General features: G+C 36.0%; 1 pseudogene across 1 annotated transcript in view; it reads left to right on the top strand.

Moving 5' to 3' along the window:
• LOC310890891 (adhesion G-protein coupled receptor V1-like) overlaps positions 1 to 20,359 on the top strand; it is a 72,904-nt pseudogene that overhangs the window by 6,518 nt on the left and 46,027 nt on the right. The window contains exons 5-15 of the transcript in view: positions 123 to 393; positions 1,192 to 1,521; positions 4,625 to 4,801; positions 5,281 to 5,504; positions 12,737 to 12,769; positions 14,519 to 14,645; positions 14,734 to 14,919; positions 16,769 to 16,949; positions 17,564 to 17,727; positions 18,365 to 18,488; positions 18,880 to 19,146. The product of the transcript in view is annotated as an adhesion G-protein coupled receptor V1-like (transcript). The remainder of the gene's footprint in view (positions 1 to 122; positions 394 to 1,191; positions 1,522 to 4,624; positions 4,802 to 5,280; positions 5,505 to 12,736; positions 12,770 to 14,518; positions 14,646 to 14,733; positions 14,920 to 16,768; positions 16,950 to 17,563; positions 17,728 to 18,364; positions 18,489 to 18,879; positions 19,147 to 20,359) is intronic.

Genomic DNA, 20,359 nt, shown 5'->3' with positions numbered 1-20,359 from the left:
AGCAGCAGTTAATATCGATTCCACTGAAGTCAGTATAAATCTGCCAGGGAACAGATAGCTAAGTAAACCGATATTAATTATAATTGCATGTTACAGATTTTTATTTTCATTCAAAACCACAGGTTTGAAGGGATCACGATCGTAAGAAATGGTGGAACACATGGAAATGTTTCTGTGACCTGGGTCATAACTCGAAATAGCAGTGATCTGTCACCTGTGACTGCAGACCTTGTTCCAGAGACCGGGGAGATACATTTTGATCAAGGACAGATGCTGGTCACACTTTCACTGACCATTATTGATGATAACATACCAGAAGAAGCAGAGCCCTATCTTCTGAAGCTCTTAGCTCATACAATACAGGGAGGCGCAGAAGTCAGCGAACCATCTGAGGTAAGTTTGATTTCAGAACTTGTTTTGAGGAGGTGATAGATAATAATTAGGGAGTAGGATTAGGATTAGGATCCACCAGTTTTGGTGGATTGGCTAAATTGAAGTAGTTGTGCTTGAGTTTAAGTGAAGCAAGCTGATGTATTCTCAGTATAAAGAGCCACATCCAAAGTCTTTGGCTTAACATATTTTATAAGGCCAGACCTATTTAATGCAGTAGCATTTAGCTTAGAATATTCCCATCATAAATATCATTGCATAACTGCTATCTTGATTGGTTGCTTGCTAAGAGAAGGTTGAGCATTTATTTTCACTTGCTTATTTGCTGTAGGTACTGGAATGTTTTACACAGAGTAACAGCTTCAAGAGGATGGCTTAGTGATTAAGACTAACCTCTGAACTTTTAAATAAGGGGTAATTAGCATTACTGACAATTCTGTGACTCAGGTCCCTACTTTGCTTTTTGAACATATGATTGGAATGAATTTGGTGAATTAAATGATTTTTTCACAGTCTGAAATATATTCAAATTATTCACTTTGGCTGCTGAACCAAAAATCAGTTATTCAAAGCTCATTCTGACATAGATGAGGCATAGCAGGAAAGTTGCTGCTATCAGTGGTGTGCTGCTTGTGCACAAGCAACACTTTGGGGCTGTCAATCTGATTTCTTTCTTGAGTGCCAATTCACTAACGATAAAAATGTATGATGACAGTCAGGACATACTTTCATGAAAACGTGAAAACTGTGGTGTATATTAATTGTAGCATTGAGTAAGTGATGCTGTTTTCTGTTTTGCAGCTTTTGTTTTACATTCAGGACAGCGATGATGTTTATGGCGTAATAAAGTTTTATCCTTTGGAGAATCAGAAGATTGAAAGTAATCCAACAGGACGCTTTTTATCCTTGAGTTTTGTAAGGGAGAAAGGAACAGTTGGAAATGTGCAGTTAGTTTATACTGCACTGTATATTCCAGCTGGAGCTCTGGATCCTGAGAGAGCAAAAGATGGCATTCTAAATATGTCTAGAAACAGCATCCTCCTGTTTCCAGAAGGAAAAACACATCATACTTTGAGTATACCAATAAGAAAAGATGCATTTCTTCAAAATGGTGCTCATTTCCTCATACAGGTATCTCAGCTGTTTTTTTTTTGTTTTTGTTTTTTAGCTTATTTAATATGAGGAATATGATTCAATAATTGATCCTTCCCCTTGACTGTAATTTAAATGACCATTCCTGTAAAAAAAAAAAAAGTGCTTAGCTCTGAAGCAAAGATTTTCTTATTTAAAAAGACATCTTTCATAACTATGCTATAAAGTTTTCTATCCCTAATCATTAGTAATTAAACAAATTTTAAAACTAAAGAGGATTCAGGTACTAATCATGGAATTTATCAAAATGAGATCAGCGTTGTCTGTTGCTTGCCCCTTGAAGCATGTTTCTGCTTGGCCTCTGACTTGGAACGTGAAAAAAATAAGGTTCTTAAAATTAAATTACTGAAGCAGGAAAAATTTCAGAAATGACATGCAAGTAAATGTATCTTGGGCTTGATACAGGTCCTTCTCCAGCAGGTCATCCCCCAGCCTGTACTGATACTTGCGGTTGTTCCTTCCCAAATGCAGGACTCTACACTTGCTCTTGTTAAACCTCATCTGGTTTCTTCCTGCCCAACTCTCCAGCCTGACCAGGTCCCTTCCAACCCCTACAATTCTGTGATACTGTGATCTTTGCTCTTCCAGCTGAACTATTCTAAATTAAAAAGGGTCAAATATACATTATATATTATATGTATATTATATTGCATTTATATATAAATTTGTTAGGAGAACTTACTTTTTTTTTTCCCTGTATAGTTTTCTTCACTTTTTTCTTTCCTTTTTTTTTTTCTATCTCAATTTGTAAAAGATAACTTTTATCATCGTTGAAGGTGTTGATGTTATATCCATGAATTTCAAATTTGCCAGGTTTTATATTTTCCTTATAGTCTACCAAAGACGTTGTAATCACTTCTAAGACCTTTGAAAGATTTCCTCCCTCCACATCCTTCTCCCTACATTCTCTTACAGGAGGAATAATGAGAACAAAAAGTTTTGCCAGAATTATATTGTTTATCTAATATGCAATTTTATTTATTTATTTATTTATGGCATTCACAGTTAGATTAGGAATTGCCTTCTGAAATACTAGAACACGTTAGTATGTTTTATGATTGCAAGAGGTTTGAGAGATCCACAAAATTCTTAAATGTCTAATTCCATGTATTCAATGTTTTTTTTTTTTTTTTTTTTTTTGTCCTTTGACTGTAGTCAAGACACACATCTGATAAATATTTCAGAATGTTCAGTCATTCCAAGCACTTTGCCTGGATTTTCAAACTGTAGATTCCAATCTGTTTTTTTTTTTTTCTGTACTTTCTCCATGAACTATAAATAAAATCTTTGTTTGAAGAAATTAAATCAGAGGAGCTTTCCAGCTCAAATAATTAATTTAGAAACTCATAGAGAAGGAAAACACCACTATTTATCACTGTGACAATCCTTCTGCATCGTGAATAAATGATAATCTCAGTGAACATGTTTAGAATGAGTTGTACTTAGGCAAAATAAAGAATTGACTCAGGAATCAGCAGAGAAGCAAATGAAACTGTAGGATGAATAAAGGTACAGGAGATAATGTTAATGTGAGATATATTCCTTAGTGACACCTTCAATTAAATAACGTGCTGTAATCAGAGATGCGGTTTTTGGTATAGCTAGGAAGATTAACTCTGAAAATTAAGCTCATAAACTAATTGTTATTGTTCAAATAACTATATATTTTTTTCTCTTTGTACTGGTTTCCTTTAAAAGGTACTAAAGGAAACATTGCAGAAAGAGTAAAATCTCTGTTCTTTATTGATTATTACTTTATTCCAAAGGTACCATACAGGATCCAAATACAGCATACACTTTAAATAGAGCAAATTGTTTTGGCTGTGTAGTATTTCAGAAAGTTTACTGAGCTAATAACCGCACAATGGTGCACTTTCATCCTGTTAATTGCAGAATCGGGGCCTATGCTAGGAGAAAGCTCAGAAAAGAGGAGAAACAAACAGTGCCATCATCTGTTCTTCAGACTTTTGATAACAAGTTGGAATGGTTGAGAATCAGTTACTAAATACAGTATTTGTAAAACATTTCCATCTATCATCAGATAAATGTTCATGCATATTTCTGGGTGTTACTCAAGCAGTTGTGGAACAAAATATGATACAGCCCACATATTTATAGAGTTTGGTTTCAAGAACTGTAAGACTTTAAAAATCATCTTTTGAAATGGTGAACCATGATTACTATATGAATTTAAGAAAGGCCACTATTTTATCCCCAAAAAATAAAGCTTTACTCTATGATAACACCTGATAACTCCAAGAAAAAATGTCAGTGGGAGTTTATGCCCCAGTGAAATGTTCACAGAAATATATGCAAATCTGTTATGGAAACATTTATTGTAATGATGCATGTAGACAGAATCACATGGAATAAATAATATTTAAAGGAAATAATTAAACAGGCAAGTTCTGCTTTCCTTGGTGTGTCACTACTGGTGCTGGGCTTAGCGAGTGATGCTTCCCTTTTAAAGAAAAGGATGAAAAAAAATCTATTTCCTCTTAGTATCTATAATCTATCAGAAATGCAGTGACAAGTAAAATACAGTTTTGAAATACTGTACTGAATTTAAATTCTTAATGTGGCTCTGGTAGTTCTTAGATAGAGAATTCCTTAAAATTTTGTGGAGAGGAAAGAAAAGTGGATTATTATTTGGCTGTTTGATCAAGGGCTGTAAATTATTATGACTTCAGTGATTTCCCTAGATTTTTATCAATGCAAGCCACAAAAAATGATGTTAGACAATTGCCTATGCTGCTCATCAATGACTGTTGTTAATAGCTCTAGTAATGTATCAGCTGATCTGGAACAGAGTCTCTCTCTCTGGCTTGATCTGTGTTTAATTACATACACTAACATGATTTGTCTGGGAGGTGTACCATTCTGCTGACAGCTCAACAATATCCACTTAATTTCTTTGACATGTCTACTTACAAATTTTTATAACAGCAGTGCTATCAGTAGGAAGAATTTGCTCTGGAGATGTATACTTCCTTTATATGAAAATTACTCTGAAATGTCAGAACTGTTCTGACTTGGTGCTGAGGCTTCTTATTTCTCACTTTTCTTTTACTTTTTCCTACAGCTGGAAGGAGTTGAACTGGTGAATAGAATTCCTCTAGTCCCATCTGTGAGTCCTAGATTAGGCGAAATTCGAAATATTTCTTTGAGGATTACTCCAGATATTGCAAATGGAGAAATAGGCTTTATTAGCAATCTACCGATTATTCTTTCTGAACCAGAAGATTCCCCTGCTACGCTGGTAAGTAAGCCTTTTTATATTGTCTTTTGCTATGGAAAACTTATTTGGAGAAGGTGGAGTTTGCTGTATTCAGTGTAGCATTTGACAATTAATGTGAGGAAAAGCCTTCCTGTAAGTTCTGTCTTATCCTAAATATTCTCTTCTTTAAAAAAAAAAAAAATGCTCTGAAATAATCTGTTACTGATTTCCAGAGAACTGAGATTGGTCTTTGCTTTCTGTGTAAGTATCTAAAACCAGTTAGCCCTTGATGCTCACACAGAGCAAAAGATACTGCAGTTAGTCTCTCTCACCAATTGCGAGCATAGTCATGTAAAGTAGGACTGAGACAAATCCTGAATAAGATAGATCATTTCCCATTCTCAAATTAGAACTGGCCAAACTTTTGTTTTTATTATTATTTATTCAAATAGTAATTTGCAAGGGAGTAATCGGTTTTGCATCTACTTTTGCAAGTCACAACAAATTAATGTGTTTCACAGGTTTCCATTGCATTGCATCGAGATGGGACTGATGGTCAAGCAACTGTGTTCTGGAGTTTGAAACCCTCTGGTCCCAATCAAAAGGCGGTAACACAGGATGATATAAGTCCTTTTAACGGCTCCGTGGTTTTCTTATCTGGACAAAGTGATACCACAATTAACATCACCATTAAAGCTGATGATGTACCTGAAATGAACGAAACTGTGTTATTAACTTTGGACAGGTATTGTACCCTATTCTCTATTCATATGTATCAGCTGCAGTACTCAATTTATGCATAACAGATTAGCACAGTGTTAATTACATGGTATTGCTTGCATTGTGTTGATATGTGTCTGAAGAAATAGTGGGCCCTTGTTTCAGACTGTGTATGGGTTCTTTGACTGGAGATCAATGTAAGAAACCATTTTGCATTTATTATCTAATGACTTAACTGTTTATATTTTCATGAAAATTCTGTATGCTATTTAGAAAGTTCTTTCAGTTTTGATCTTTTTTATAGCTCTTGGTTTTAACACTTTTTTTTTTTTCGGAAAAATAATATTTAGTAAGATAATGGGAAAAACTAAAGTGAGAACTAAAAAGCAATGCAGAACTTTTTCTGTCAGAAAAAAACATTTATAACTTGGGTGTCACTGTAGAATTAGACTTGCAGTTTATTTGTTTGATCTGCATGTTCAATATTCCTTGATAATTAGATACTTCTGTCAGCTCATAGCCCCCAGAATATCCCAGTGTGACTATTATTGCAGTCTTCTGCTAATGAGAATGCAGTGGGGTTTCTGAAGCACAGTGTTCTGGTCTCCCTTCTCATCTAGTGGAGGATTTTAGGATAACAGGCTGTAAGGGCCCTCAGGTGATACTATTATCTGCATGTGAACACTGTTCAGAAAACTTAAATTAGTTTATAATCAGGAGTCTTTTCCCTCTTTGAGTTACTAACAAGAGTGTCTTGGCTATATCGTCTGTCCTGCTTCCCACAGCTCAGTTACATAAGTAAATACAGAAATACCACCACACGTGCTCTTGTATTACCTCCTATTTGTCTAAGGTACATTTTCCACTTTTACTGAAAACATACTACAGTGGTCTGCCAGCACCAGCTTCCACACTGAACATCTACTACTTACATAGTCCTTACCTTATGCAGAAGAAGTATTTTTATTCTGTACAGGAAGCGTAGGCTAGCTCTTAGATATCCACAACAGATATCCACAGTGATTCCACATTAGCAAACAATAGGCAAGAAGCTCCTCACGCTGTTGTTGATCACTAGAAGATCCCATTTCAGAAAACATGGTTTTCGAACATCTTTATGGCACACAGGGAAGATGTTATTCCTTTGCGGGATTGGCTTGCTTGATTAAAAGGTGGCTGGTTAATGCATGTAGTTCAGAACTAGTTATTTTATTCTACCTTGGCTACTCATTACATTAAAAAGGCAATCCTTTTCAGAATAAAAACAGAGACTATTGCAAGCAGTTCTCCGCTTTCTTTCTGTGGGAGAAACTGGTTTGTCTCAAGGAATTTTTTTAGAGTCTCTGGCACAAAGGGGGAAACTAGGATTAGAAATGATGGCTCAAGTTTTGAGTGTAAGGTGGCCAAGAATGCAGAGTGGTATTGAGGTAAACAAGTAAGTAGATAGAAGTAAGCAGCATGAAAGGGTAACTTTTTTGATTCACGTGTGTGAAAGTACAGTTTTCTGCCATTTATCCTGAGTTACAACTGTAGGCTATACCTTGAAAATGGTGGCTGCAACAGGGATTGAACTGGCAGCTGAACAAATACAACCAGTGTTCTGCTTTTGCTGTGTATGGTGCAAGCCGTAGGCTCTGTTGATCATGAAGTGGATGGTGAAAAGTGTGCCAACAGTAAGCAGCTTTCCCACACTTGGCAGGGTCAGAGAGTGAACCGAGGAACAGGTGGTCTGTCCTGGAAAAAGAAGTAAGCAAGGAGGAGATAGAATCTGAACTTTTCTCTAGACCTTGGTAGCATCCCTCACTTCAACTAATTAGCAGAAGCCAAGAATGAAATGACTGCAGAGATCATCCTTTCAGTACTAGACATGACTCTTCAAATTAGGGTTGAAGGATACTGGCAGGGTTACGTGTACGCCCGTGCTATTGCTTTCAGCCTGGTTGGTATTTTGTGGACAAATAGAAGATTTCAGTTTCCGAGGCTGGCAGCCAGCACCTCACAGCAGTAGTGAATGAGCATGAAAACAAAGACGCACTGTGCTGTAGATGTGCTTGTACTGTTCCGTAAATTGTAGCATAAGTCAGCGAGAAAAGAAAGCATGTAAGAACTTTAATGAAACTACAGACATAGACATATGTTCATAAGCATTCAATGTATTGCAATTATTAATAGCACGGGTAAAATAATCAAAATAATTAGTTCTAACAAGGATGTATTATTTACGGCTTAGTGGTATTGTCAAGGCAGTTCAATTTTAAATAAGCTTTAAGTGCATCCATAACTATATTTTTTCCAAGCCATTAAAAACAATGTTATCCTTTCTTGCTTTATGCTCTCTATACTTAGACCACAGATATTAAAACTAGCTCTGAATTTTGTCCACAAACTGGAGGAAAATGTATAACATGAAAAATATGATTCCAAAGAACACAGATGAGTAATGATGAGTAATGAAGGAGCAAGAGAGTCTTGTATCTGCTGAAGCTTCTTTATATTTTCTTTTTTTAGGAGCAGATTCAGGTTGAATGCCTGCCCTATCTGAATAGGCCTGAATTGAGACCAAGCATAAATAAAACCAGATGTCTGTAGTGAAATCTATGTGAGAAAGGAAAGACCTTGGTCTTCTTGATGAATGTAGGTGGAACAGGCCATGGAAATTGTGTGTGTGCTTTGTGAGAGCATATATGCATACTAGGGCTGTTCATTTTACCTGGTAAGCACAAACAGAAATCAGTTTTTTTTAAATCTGATTGCTGTTTTTTCCTTCTACACAACGTAATCTCTCACTGGCAGTTATCAGCCCCCCAGTTAAGGTGCAGACAGCTATCAGTTTGGCACCTGGCACAACCAGAGGGCCAGAACCTGCAGGGTATGTGGGCTGGGGACGTGGCCTGTGTTTGTGCTCATGAGTGAGTGGTGGTGAGACTGAGAACTTGGAGACTTTGGGATCTGGGGATAAATCACTTTTATTTTGTGGAAGTGATAATCAACAAACAGACAACTGTTTAGGCAGTCCTTATGCTCCAGCATTTTTTGAGTCTTAACTCATGGAAGTTAGGATGCCAGAACAGATCCATATGCATATGTTACGACATAAATCTCATTTACTATATATAATAAACTGAAGCAACGTTATTTGAAGATTTTTATTGTTCTAGTGATTTCTGTGATGGGATACAGATTTCCATAGGCTGACATTCTGTCATCAGTTTATGTGGAAAATGATTAGACCTATGAGTTATGAAGTAATTTTTTGAAAATTACAAATGTAAAATACAGACTTGACTATTTCACTGTGAAATATCTGGCAGTTTTTAAACATTTTTGGGTTTTAGAGGTTGCTACATGTCAAAAAGTTAGAAAAGCATAGGAGGGCCATTTAAATCACTGTGTAGTGTTGATGGACAGGGCTTAAGGGTTTATGTGTTGTGGGTTACTCACTGCCATACTGCTTAATGGAGCTAGGATTTTCTCCTTACTTGGTAATTCCCTTTGGTTAGTGTCTGTTTCAAAACCATATCTATCTTACTTATGTAAATTTTCATAGAATCACAGAATAGCTTGGGTTGGAAGGGACCTTAAAGATCATCAGTTTCCAACCCCAGTGCCATGGGCAGGGATGCCACCCATTAGATCAGGTCGGCCCACAGCCTAGTCCAACCTGGCCTTGAAAACCTCCAGGGATGCCTCAAGGGTTTGATCAGACTGCGTTTTAACGGGGAAAAAGTCATTTGAAAATAGTAGAATGTTGAAATGAGTGCGCTGGACACCTACTGCTTGTTTTCATTACTTCTCAAAATAACAACATATCTCTCCTGCTATGACTCAGAAAAATTAAAATAGCCTCAAAAATCAAATAAATGATGGATTAAACCTGGAGAGAAGGTGTTTCCTCTGATGAGAGGCACTATGGAAAGTCTAATGTGGCAAATCCTACTTTAATGCAGTTCTTTAGAGCTAGAGCCTGCCTCTAATTAAATCAGTAGATAATCCTGAAAAAATTGAAGAGGGGGTGAACACTGAATGCAAGCAAATTGAGTAATGTTCCACAAGCAATTTCACTTCCCCCTTTTTGAGATACCCTGATAGAAAAGAAAGTCTTTTAGAGAAGTGTGGTTTAATAATGACAGCCATGTAGATTCACAGTGGAAATTAAGTTTCTCATGTGTCTTTCAGAACACTCAGGTTCTGCAGAAATTCCAGATTTTGTCAAAAGTTATTAACTTCAAAGCTATTTTTCATTTATTTATTTAATTATTTTGTGGTTCTAGTTAGTTCTTAACATTGAAATTCTCATGGTACCTTAAACTTAGTCAAAACTCTAATTTCTCCTATTTTCTTGTACTGCATGTTTAAAAAAGTGTAAGAAACATTTTGAAGCTCCTGTCAGTTGTCCTAATTCATCTGTAGTTCTTGCTACATAATAATTATGATTTTTTTTACTGAAAGAATTTCCCTAATGATCAGTCATTTCACATTAGTCTTGTTGTATAAGAAATGCTTTACACACTTTGAGGTTGTATTTCTTTTGGCAGCATCATAAGCATTGCCAGGGTTTACTGTCTGTGACGATATGAAACTTCATGTCCATACATAGCCATTTTACAGGAAAAAATAAGCTGAGGATAAAAACAGGGAAGTGGCTTTCCCAGTGATTGGTATCACCTTATTCCTGGTCAAGAGTTCTTTTCACTAGCTGGAGGAGCTGCTGGCCACGGTTAAGCCACCATGTCAAAGCAGCTGTTTTAACTTTTATTGCTGCTTCTGAATAGCCCTCTTTGTCCTGTTTCCATACTGCTGTCAGAGGAACACCTAAAGAGCTGGTTTCACATACCACGAGGAGTGAAACGGGACTGAACTGGACCCGTGTAGTGTCAGGCAGTCTGGGAGCATCTCCTCCGTGGTGTAAGGGTGGTATATGAACGCCCCTCTGTTCTTCGAGGTTGGAAGTGCACGTGGCAGGGGATGGGGCTGGTGTCCTGGCAGCTCTCTGGTGGCACGGACCCTGTGTCCAGCCCCGTAGCTCCTCCGGGTCGATCTGAGCTGGCTGCTGGAAGTATTATGCAGCTATTTGCTGAACGCTTCACCTTGCCTGGTTTAGCCCTGTATGGACTTAGGTTTAGCACATGAAGAGTACACTGAACCGAAAAGCAAGCATTTGGATTAAAAGGATAAAAGTTTGCAGGATGTGAGTATGATAATTGCATTACAATGTAATTGTTCAAAACAATAGAATTGGGATTTTTTTTTTTTTATTATTCCTAGAAAAAAGTAAACCTGTGAGAATACTTTACAACAAACATTTTGGATTTAAATTTAAAATGTACTTTCCTAATTTATCTTTGTTCTCTTAATTCTTCTTTTTTTTTTCAATACTATTTTTTAAAAATTTCTTGTTAGGGATATGCATTCTATGTTATGAAAAGTTACATGTATATGCCTTAGAGTATAGATATAAAGAATACTACTGAGTGCACCATTCTTCGAATCACAGAATGGCTCAGGTTGGAAGGGACCTTAAAGATCATCCACTTCCAACCCCTCTGCCATGGGCAGGGATGGCACCTACTAGATCAGGTTGGCCACAGCCTCATCCAACCTGGTCTTGAATACCTCCAGGGATGGGGCAGCCACAGCTTCGTTCATTCATTGTTTGCTTAACAGCATCTTGGAGCTGGAAACCTAAACCTAGCTGCTTCTATTAAGTTTCTGCATAGGATGTTTTATGACTTTTTGGAGAAGTAACTAACATTACTGTGCCAGGGCAGTGATAGCGGTCTGACCACTCATGATATCAGCCAGAGAAAAAAAATGACCAGATAATAAATAAATAAACAAACAAACAAACAAATAAGTAAATAAATAAAAGGATCCAGGTGTTCAAGATGGGGTTTGTATGGAGAAACCACCTGAACAATGTTCTTTTTTACCAGTTGATGGACTGAATTTTACTGGTTGCTTCCTGACCTGAAAGCTGTCTAGGTTTAATACATATCAAAAGCTCACTTGATATAGTGATTCATTTTTATTTTCTGTTGTAAATTATTTTACTAACAGCTTAGCGATATAATTAAATTTTAGCATTACCAACTCTGGAATCTTCTCCTTGATCTTTTCATTGTGTTAATATTTTGCTGTTTTTTGAATGCTTTTGCATGTTTCTGAGGGAAGGGAGAATGTCTCAATATATACCTAGCTTCAGTGAATATCAATAACAAATTTCAATTAATTCAGACTTCCTATTCGAAAGAACGTCTGTGAATGTATTTACTTCTCAGAATTTAGAGTGAACTCTTGTCTGTATTGAATTCCAAATTTAAATTATTTTTGAGATTAGTGGAGCCCAATTATCACCTTACAAACACTGTTTTAATCTGTTTTTGGTGCTTTGATAGACGATACAGTTTTTGTATTTAATGTATTTTTGATTAAGAAAGCCAAAATACATGATTACTATTGCAGAATAATGCTGCCCTTTTGACTGACTTCATGTGGCAGTTTTGTTATAAATGCTTGGTTGAAACTTGATTTAATTTTTTAACCTTTTGATTAGCAAATACCTTTTCCTTTCCCCTTTTTCTTTTCTTTTTTTTGTCCCTTTATTTCCTTGTCCCCTCTTTTTCCCCTTTTTCTCCTTCTGCTTCTCTTTCTTATATTTGTATTTATGTTATACATGTATATATACTACTTTGGTAATCTGATTAACTAAAAAATTGTTGTAAATGAGGTTTGCTGTGATTTTGTGCCTAATTACTTTTCCTTGTGTACCCATCAGTACTCTTTCTGTGCTTATCTGTTTTTATCATTACTTTGTCAGACTGATGAAACACCATATCACAGAGGCACGTAGATGTATTTCCCTAATAAAGGGTTATAATCGTGGATGGCTGCTGCAGTTGTGATCACGCAGTCAGTAATCAAGCTCTTTGAGGAGGGCTTGGTAGGGAACACCTTGAGTGGCTCTTGACATGCTGAATTGGTCATGGGGTCACTCCTCCTAAGTGGGAACTGCCCACTTGCTGGCCTTTGTCAACAGGAAAATGCCAAGCAAGCAGGGTTCCCATAAAAAGAACATTATAAACTTTTGGAAAGTAAAAAGAAAGCCTTCTTTTTTTTCTTTTTCTTTTTTTTTTTTTTGTCCCTTTTGTTAGTTTTTTGTTCTTTTATAAGATGGGTAGTATTGAAATTTTAGTAAGTGGCACTTTCATTACTTTCTACATCCTCTTTTTTTTTTTTTTTTTTCCTCTGTGTTGACAGGGTAGAGACAGAAAGGTTTGTCGTGTTCTTTGGGTAAGTGCGGTGAACTGTTTTCTGTCCTCAGTGAATCAATGCTTTGTTTTAGAAGTGGTTGGTTTGGACAGAAACTGTCTTTATCATTTCTTTCCCCCCCAAGAATCACGTCTCTGCATCTCTTCAGACAACGCATGCTTCCCCTTTGGTGTTTCGTTTGATGGCATGGGGTTCTTGCTTGAAGGCATTTCTTTATGTAGGATCTGTGAATGATGAAAGTTATGAATGCATGGCTCAGTGTTTGATATTTGAGTGTTTCATGGAATAATGAATTAATTGTTTTAAACTGCTACAAATACAGTTTGCCCCAACTAAATGGCTGAACTGATTAGAGTTACAGAGTAATTTTCTCTAGTCAAAGACAAGGAAAGTTATCTTGATTTAGACTAACATGCATATAATTTATATAACACAGGTTATTTTTTCTACCGACTTTTTTTTTTTTTAAACATGTAACAAACATGAGCACGTTACTCTATTAAATAGGTATTACCTATTTTGCATCCTGTACCCTGTCCTGTAGACTGTGCTACAACAATGCTAAGTTGTTTTTGTGTGTGTAGGTTCCAGTTACTTAAAACGTGCTTCTGGACACAGTTCTGGGCCTGATTTCAAAAACTGGATATAATAGATCACATTTCTTCATGAAATAGTGTTTGATAAAGTCTAGGTTGTAGCACAGTGAAAGCACAAAAATATGTACAGTATGCAGGACCACGATTTCATTGAAAAATACAATACTGACAGGAAACGTGAAAGATGCAAAGGAATCTAAGTACCTAAAACTACATGTAATAAATCATATGCAGACCATCAATCTGAAGGTGTATTCTTGATGCATCCTGCAATAGTGCTTCTCTGGAATTTTTAATATAAGAAATTTAAAATGATGAAAATTACTGCTTCTGAGGAAAGGCAAGCAAGTAATATGCAAGGTTCATTACTGTTATCAGATACTGCCCATTCCTGTCACAGAGTACGATCAAGATGGTGTAGGAGAAGCCCAGAGAGAGAAATCCTTTACTGAGAGGAATCTGAAGTATGCGTATTTGGTCAACGTACTTCATTCTTGCACCATTCAGCATGTGCTTTAAAGGAGTAATGAGAAAGGGGAATGAGTCTGAGCTACTGAGAGCAGGTCCAACATTTTGTAGAGTCAGACAGGGATCCTACAGGTAGTCTCCACATCTACAGAAGGCAGGCTAACACAGAGCTGAGGATGAAATCCATGGTATCGAGGGTCAAATTTCTGCCTCTTTATGTCAGTAGTAAACTTTGACAAACAAAGCAATAATGGAAATTTATGCTTTTCAGTGTAATCTCAGCATAGGTGATTTTGGAATTTCCTTTATACCTTGATCCAAGTACAAAGTAGTTCTGAATTTAACTAACTTTTTTTTTTTTTTTTTCCTGGCACTATTCTGTTTCTTTTCCTGTGTGTTGTGTGCATGTGTTATCAAAAACAGACAAACAAACAACAGAGTTACTAGCTATAAAAAGCTAATCAGAAACAAACAAACAAAAAGTTACTTCAGAGGCAATTATTTATTTTATTTATTTATTTATTTATTTTTTACGAATGGATAAAACATTCTGATGTTGTATCATTCTTAACTTGTTTTAATCCTTGTAGGTAACTGTTGGCTTTCATAATTTATTCATAAAATTTGTCAATATCCTGATCTCCTCTGTATGGATTTGCTAAACAGAGTTGCAACTTGAAAAAAACCTCTTACCTTCCTTTCTCAGGGTCAGTGTGGAAAATCAGATACTGAAATACGGGTTTACTACTTGTGAAATTACAATTTTGGAAAACGATGATCCTGGAGGAGTGTTCGAATTTTCTTCCTCTTCCAGAGGTCCCTACAGCATCAAGGTAGCTATCCGAGTAACGTCACTTAAACATTACAGACGACTTAGTTCTAACAGAGTGCTAGAAAAAGATTAATTTTATTTTTTTGCAGGAAGGGGAGTCTGTTGAGCTGCAGATTGTTCGCACTAGAGGAAGCCTCATCAGACAGTTTCTGCGCTACACTGTAGAACCAAGAGATAATAATGAGTTTTATGGAAGCACAGGAATTCTGGAGTTTAAGCCTGGTGAAAGAGAGATCATAATTACTCTACTGACAAGGATGGATGGGATTCCAGAGGTAAGAATTAATATTTTTCTCTCTTTAAATTGCATTCACATACATATTTGTTTGTCACTTACTAAAATATAGATGGTTTCACCTGTAAATACCAGCAATTTTTCTGTAACATTTGAAGGCTTTCTTTTTCTTAAGTGTGAGAAATAGATAGAGGAGGAGTGACTGAAAGGCCTATAAGATAGTCAAGCACCATATGAAAGCACTTTATATCAATACAAATCAGGTCTTGTCAGTCTTGCCTGAATATTCATTTCTCTGATATCTCTATTGTTTTGTAATCCCAGAAATCTGCACAATTTGAGGCATGTGTCTGTTGCTTTTCTCTTTGCTTTCTGCTTTTCTGTAGCTTGTTCCCTTTCCTGTGCATCAGCCATCCTGGATTCCATCAGGAAGTTTGCAAGGGTTTGATTTTACCACATTTATGTTAACATAAATTTTAGCTGCTGTGATTCAGCATTTTTTGCTGCCTTTACATGCACATTCCTATGCTGTATTTTGCATAAGCAGTTAGTTGTGTTTGTCTGATCCTGCTAATGAGCTGATCTAGGAGTAAGATGTCAGAAAGCCAGCTTTACAAAACATAAAGGTTTTAGGAAGGTTAATAATCTTTTTGTAGGGCCAGGTGGTCATCAGTCATGGATTGAAGGAGGGATGGAGGACCATATGATGAGGAAATCAGGGGATCACAGCAACTCCAACTTCAATTGCATAGGCTGCTGTAGAAATTCAGGTTTCTTTTCCCTACATACTCCAAAGAAAGGAGACATAAGAAGTCTGAACTCCACTACAGAAGCCAGGAACATAAGTTAATCTAGTAAAACTTAGGCACTAAAACAGCGGGTTATTTAATAGTTCCATTCCCAGTTTTTACTAGTTCATCAGCAGGCTGAGATAAAAGTATTTCCCTGCTTACAGCAGTATTATTAGACTAGGTAAGTCATCCTGCTGAAATGCTCAGGCAAAAACATACGAATTGTAGTGTCAGGACTAAAAAATAAGGAGGTCCTTTTATACTCTTCTATCTCCAAGAGTGGCCAAAAGCCACATACATGAGCAGGACATATATAATCACTTTCCTCCAGAATGCCATCCCAGCCTCCAATGGTGGGCAGTCCAAGGATGTCTGGAGTAATGGATGGTATCTTTGGGTGCCTTCAGATTTTCTTTCTGTTAATTGAAGCAGTTACGCTTTGAACGCAGGTAAGGTTTTAGCATCCATGACATTCTGTAGTACTGAACACCATTGTTTAATTGAATTGTATGTGAAGAACCAGTTCATGTGTGTTTCTTTACTGCTAACCACCAGCCAGTTTCACTGAGTTCTCCCCAGTGTAGAGTAATGCTGTTTTCTAGATAGATAAATGCAATATTTTTTTCTAATGTTCTCTGATACTTTTTTGAAAGTACCATGTCCCATTAGATTAATAAAGCCAGTTGATCAATTCTTTCTAAATTAGCATGCTGTCCATGGTTTAAAAATCTTTGCTTTACCTGTTACAAAGCCAGGAATCTTAAGAAGTCTTGGAGGAAAGAAAATTTACATTTCAGAGTGTGTTACAAACATTACTTGTGAAATTATGCGATTCTAAATTAAGTACACAAAATAAGTCCTTGCTTATAATAATAATAGACTTTTGGAGAAACTGATGCTTTTAGAGATAGAAAGTTCTAACAATTTCCTTTATTTGATAGCATTATACAAACGTTTATTGCATGTAGAATGTGTGTGATTTCATTTTAAGTTTGTATCCCTTTCTGCCTGATGGGGGACTGTGGACTATAGACCATTTTGTTTTTGATGTGGATGTTGAATATGTATTTTTGTTCTGACTGAGTTTCCCTCTTCTAGCTGGATGAGCTATATTCTGTGGTACTTAGTGGCTACAGTGAAATGCCAGGCAAGTTGGGGAATGCCACAATGGTCAATATAACCATTTTGAAGAATGATGATCCGCATGGTATCATTCAGTTTCTACCTTACGAACTAACAGTAACAATAAGTGAAAGCAAAGGAGAAGTCATCCATACCGGTAATTCCTTTTTATTAGAGTTACTTCTTTATCTGCTGTCTGCTTCTGCAAGTCTTATTTTCCCTGTTCTAGGATAACAGAAGTCTAGGAGACTTCTTACTAAAATCTCCACTCAGGACTTTACAGATTGGTACAATGCCAAGCAAGATGAGCAGCGGAGAGTGAAGTGGAGAAGTATGGGTGTGGAAAAACAGAGGGATTAACTGAGTAAAAAGGATTGCTAGAGAATTTTCCAGACAGGAGGGATGGAGTACTGATGTATGTGCAAAGTGCAACGTGGAGGTAGTAGCTCTGTTTGTGGAGAATGAAGAATGGGGTGTTATATAAGAGAAACATAGAGTTAAATCTTCCTATGGGTGATTTTAATTGATCTATTCAGTTATCAATTACTTTTACAGGCAAGAATTAACATGTGAAATTAAAGCAGTTTGCACTGCTTTAGTAATCTGTCTTTGTGTGTCCTTTTCTGTAGCACTCCAACATGTTACTGGTTTCATAAGAAGTGAAATTGGTTATTATTGTATTTCCTTTTTCTCAGTTTCAGATGTTTCAGATGTTCCTTTTTGATTTCTGTTGCTCTGAATATGCACACTGACTCTGTTTATGTTTTTTAGCTGTTTACAGAGTTGTAAGAAATCAAGGAAACTATGGAAATGTTAGTGTGTCTTGGGTTGTTGATCCAGCATGTACCAATGACGTCTATCCAGAGCAAGGGACTATTTTATTTGATAATCTGGAGTTTTCAAAAAATATCACCATTTACTCACTGCCAGATGAGGTAAACACTTTTACAGTGTTTTGGGGTGAGAATATGGGACAAAGAGTAAGTACTAAAACATTAGAGTATAAGGAGAAAAAAGGAATGTGTGTTTCTCAAGAGCCTAATAACTTGTAGGAAATATCAAAATACTTGGGTAGAACTGAGATAATGTCTGCAAATCATAGAGAAATTTCAGAAGCTGTGCATACCTCTAAACAAAAAAGGTAGAAGCTGAGAGTAATTGTACTGTGGTAAAGTTATAGGAAAGTTTGACTGAAACTCGTATCTTGATAACTGGAATCCTAATTTCAATCCTAATCCTATATGCTGATAAATTTGAAGTAATATAAGAAAGATTACACCTAATGATAAATAAATAAAGCTGTAAAAAAAACTACATGTATCAGAAACATAAAACTGGAAGGTAACTTTTGGGTCATCTGTGCAAGATAAAGAGGAAGGGACTTACTTACAAAAACTGTAGATGGATGATAATTTCTGTATAACTGTATGAATTATCATCCCTCTTGAGACACATAAGGACTGACAAATAAAAACAACACTCAGAAATCTCTGGCTTATTAATCCCCCTAACTTTTCATTTTAAATTCTTCAGTGTTTTGTATGCTAGAAATTAATGTCTTAATACTTTCAGGTGCCTGAAGAGGAGGAAGTATTCACCATCAGTTTATTCAATGCTACCGGTGGAGCCAGGCTGGGCAATGTAACCACTGCAATTTTACAAATAACAAAGAATGATGATCCCATTTATTTTGCAGGTTAGATATTATTGTTTATAAATGTGGAATACATACACTACCTAAAACGGATTTTTTTCACAAACCAGATCATTGCGAAATCGTAATCCCAAAAGAGCAAGTGGAAAAGCTCCCCAAACTTTTTTTTTTTTTTGTATTTAATTTATATTTGTTTCCTTCAGAACCTTCCCATTTTTTTGTGTGTGTCATTTTTCTCTTTGTTGATGTTGAGATCAGTTAGGAGGCAAGGTACAAAATATTCTCTCGTACCTGAATTATTTCCTACCTTTATCACATACATCTTATTGTTTCATTGAAGAGGAAGATCCTACTAGAGAGAATTAAGAAAACAGAGCAAATGCAAGCAACTCAGGCTTGAACTCAGACAGATTTGTTGCTTTTGTATTTTCAGAACCTGTGACAGTGAGTGTTCAAGAAGGAAGTGTTGCAAACTTTACAGTCCTAAGGAATGGATCTGCTGATGTCGCTGTTGTTGTCCAGTATATTACTGTTAATGGAGATGCAACAGCTGAAGAGGGAGACTTTGTTCCCAGTGGAAAGAACAGTGTCATTTTGTTTGATGTTGGAGAAAGGGAGCAGAATTTATCTGTGTATATCAACGATGATGATACCCCTGAAACTGATGAAACATTTTATATTATCCTTTTCAATTCTACAGGTAAGTCTTCCTTTTTTTTTTTTTTTTTTTTGCTGGCAATTTCTTAGTATCTTGGTCTTATCATAAAGCAATATTTAAATGCCAAGAATTATACGAATAATGTTTGCTTCAAGATTTTTATACAATAAATGCATACTGTGTTTGAATTTTCATCCTTAATTATTTTATTGGAAACAAAAATCAAATGATAGAGTTGATACTTTGCCTGCAAAAACAACTGGAGTGAAAGTCCCTTTTCAAATATAAATGCTCCAAATTAGATGGACTTCAATACAAAAACACAAAGCAAAAAAAAAAAAAACAAAATTTAGTACCCAACAGTCTTAGGAAAAGAGGTATTCTTTTAGTTATTTTTTTCATGCTCCAGAGTGTATTACAAAACTACATGATTTTTGTAAAAACAAACAGAACTGCCATATTTTGGAGGAAGGGTATGTAATTGCTCTATTTTATTAGTAGCGAAAAGTATGCATACATTTTTTTCACTCTGAGACTATAGTTTTAAAAGGCTTAATTTGCAGAAAAATATATGTCACAATTTACCCAGGGGACCACCTCTAAAGAAAGGATTTATTACCTTAGAAATAACGTATTTTTGTTTATTTATTTATTTTTCAAAGTTTACACTTAAAAAGGAATGACCAAAATTATTCAGCCCATTCCTCACGTTTTTGAAATACATATCTTTTAGAATAAATTATCACTGTTATGTAATATACATGAGAAAATAAAAGTGAAGTATAAGAAATTCATAATTTTTCCAGAGCCCTAAGTATTTAATAAAGACCCTCCCCACACCTAGCTCCAACAAAACTCATGGTGTTGTGGGAGAGTCATTTGCAATTGTGTTATCAAATTTTAATTTACTGCCCTTCATTTTTTACTGTTCTCTAGTTGAGAGGTAATAACAGGCTCTGAATCTGCTGCAAATCTTTGCAATGCAAAGCAAAGCTGTATTGAATCAGCCATTGAAACCTGAGGGGCTGTAATTTAATAAAGCAAAGAAAGATGATGGCAATTAACCATCAGACTATACCTTCAGATTGTGTGACACGTTCTCAAAGTAAAATACCTACCAGGTATTCAATTCAAGATTAGGAAACCTAAAATTAGATTTCTTCATCTGTAAGCACGCTAAGCATCTTAGTTCTCATTACAGTCTCTGATGGTCTTAGTCTTTAGCAGTCGATAAGACTGAAGTGATTGAGGTCAT

Source organism: Anser anser, assembly GCF_964211835.1.
Source record: "Anser anser genome assembly, contig: HAP1_SCAFFOLD_111, whole genome shotgun sequence".
Classification (NCBI taxonomy): domain Eukaryota; kingdom Metazoa; phylum Chordata; class Aves; order Anseriformes; family Anatidae; genus Anser; species Anser anser.
Note: the sequence above shows the minus strand (reverse complement) of the source record. Positions and strands in the feature narration are given on the sequence as shown.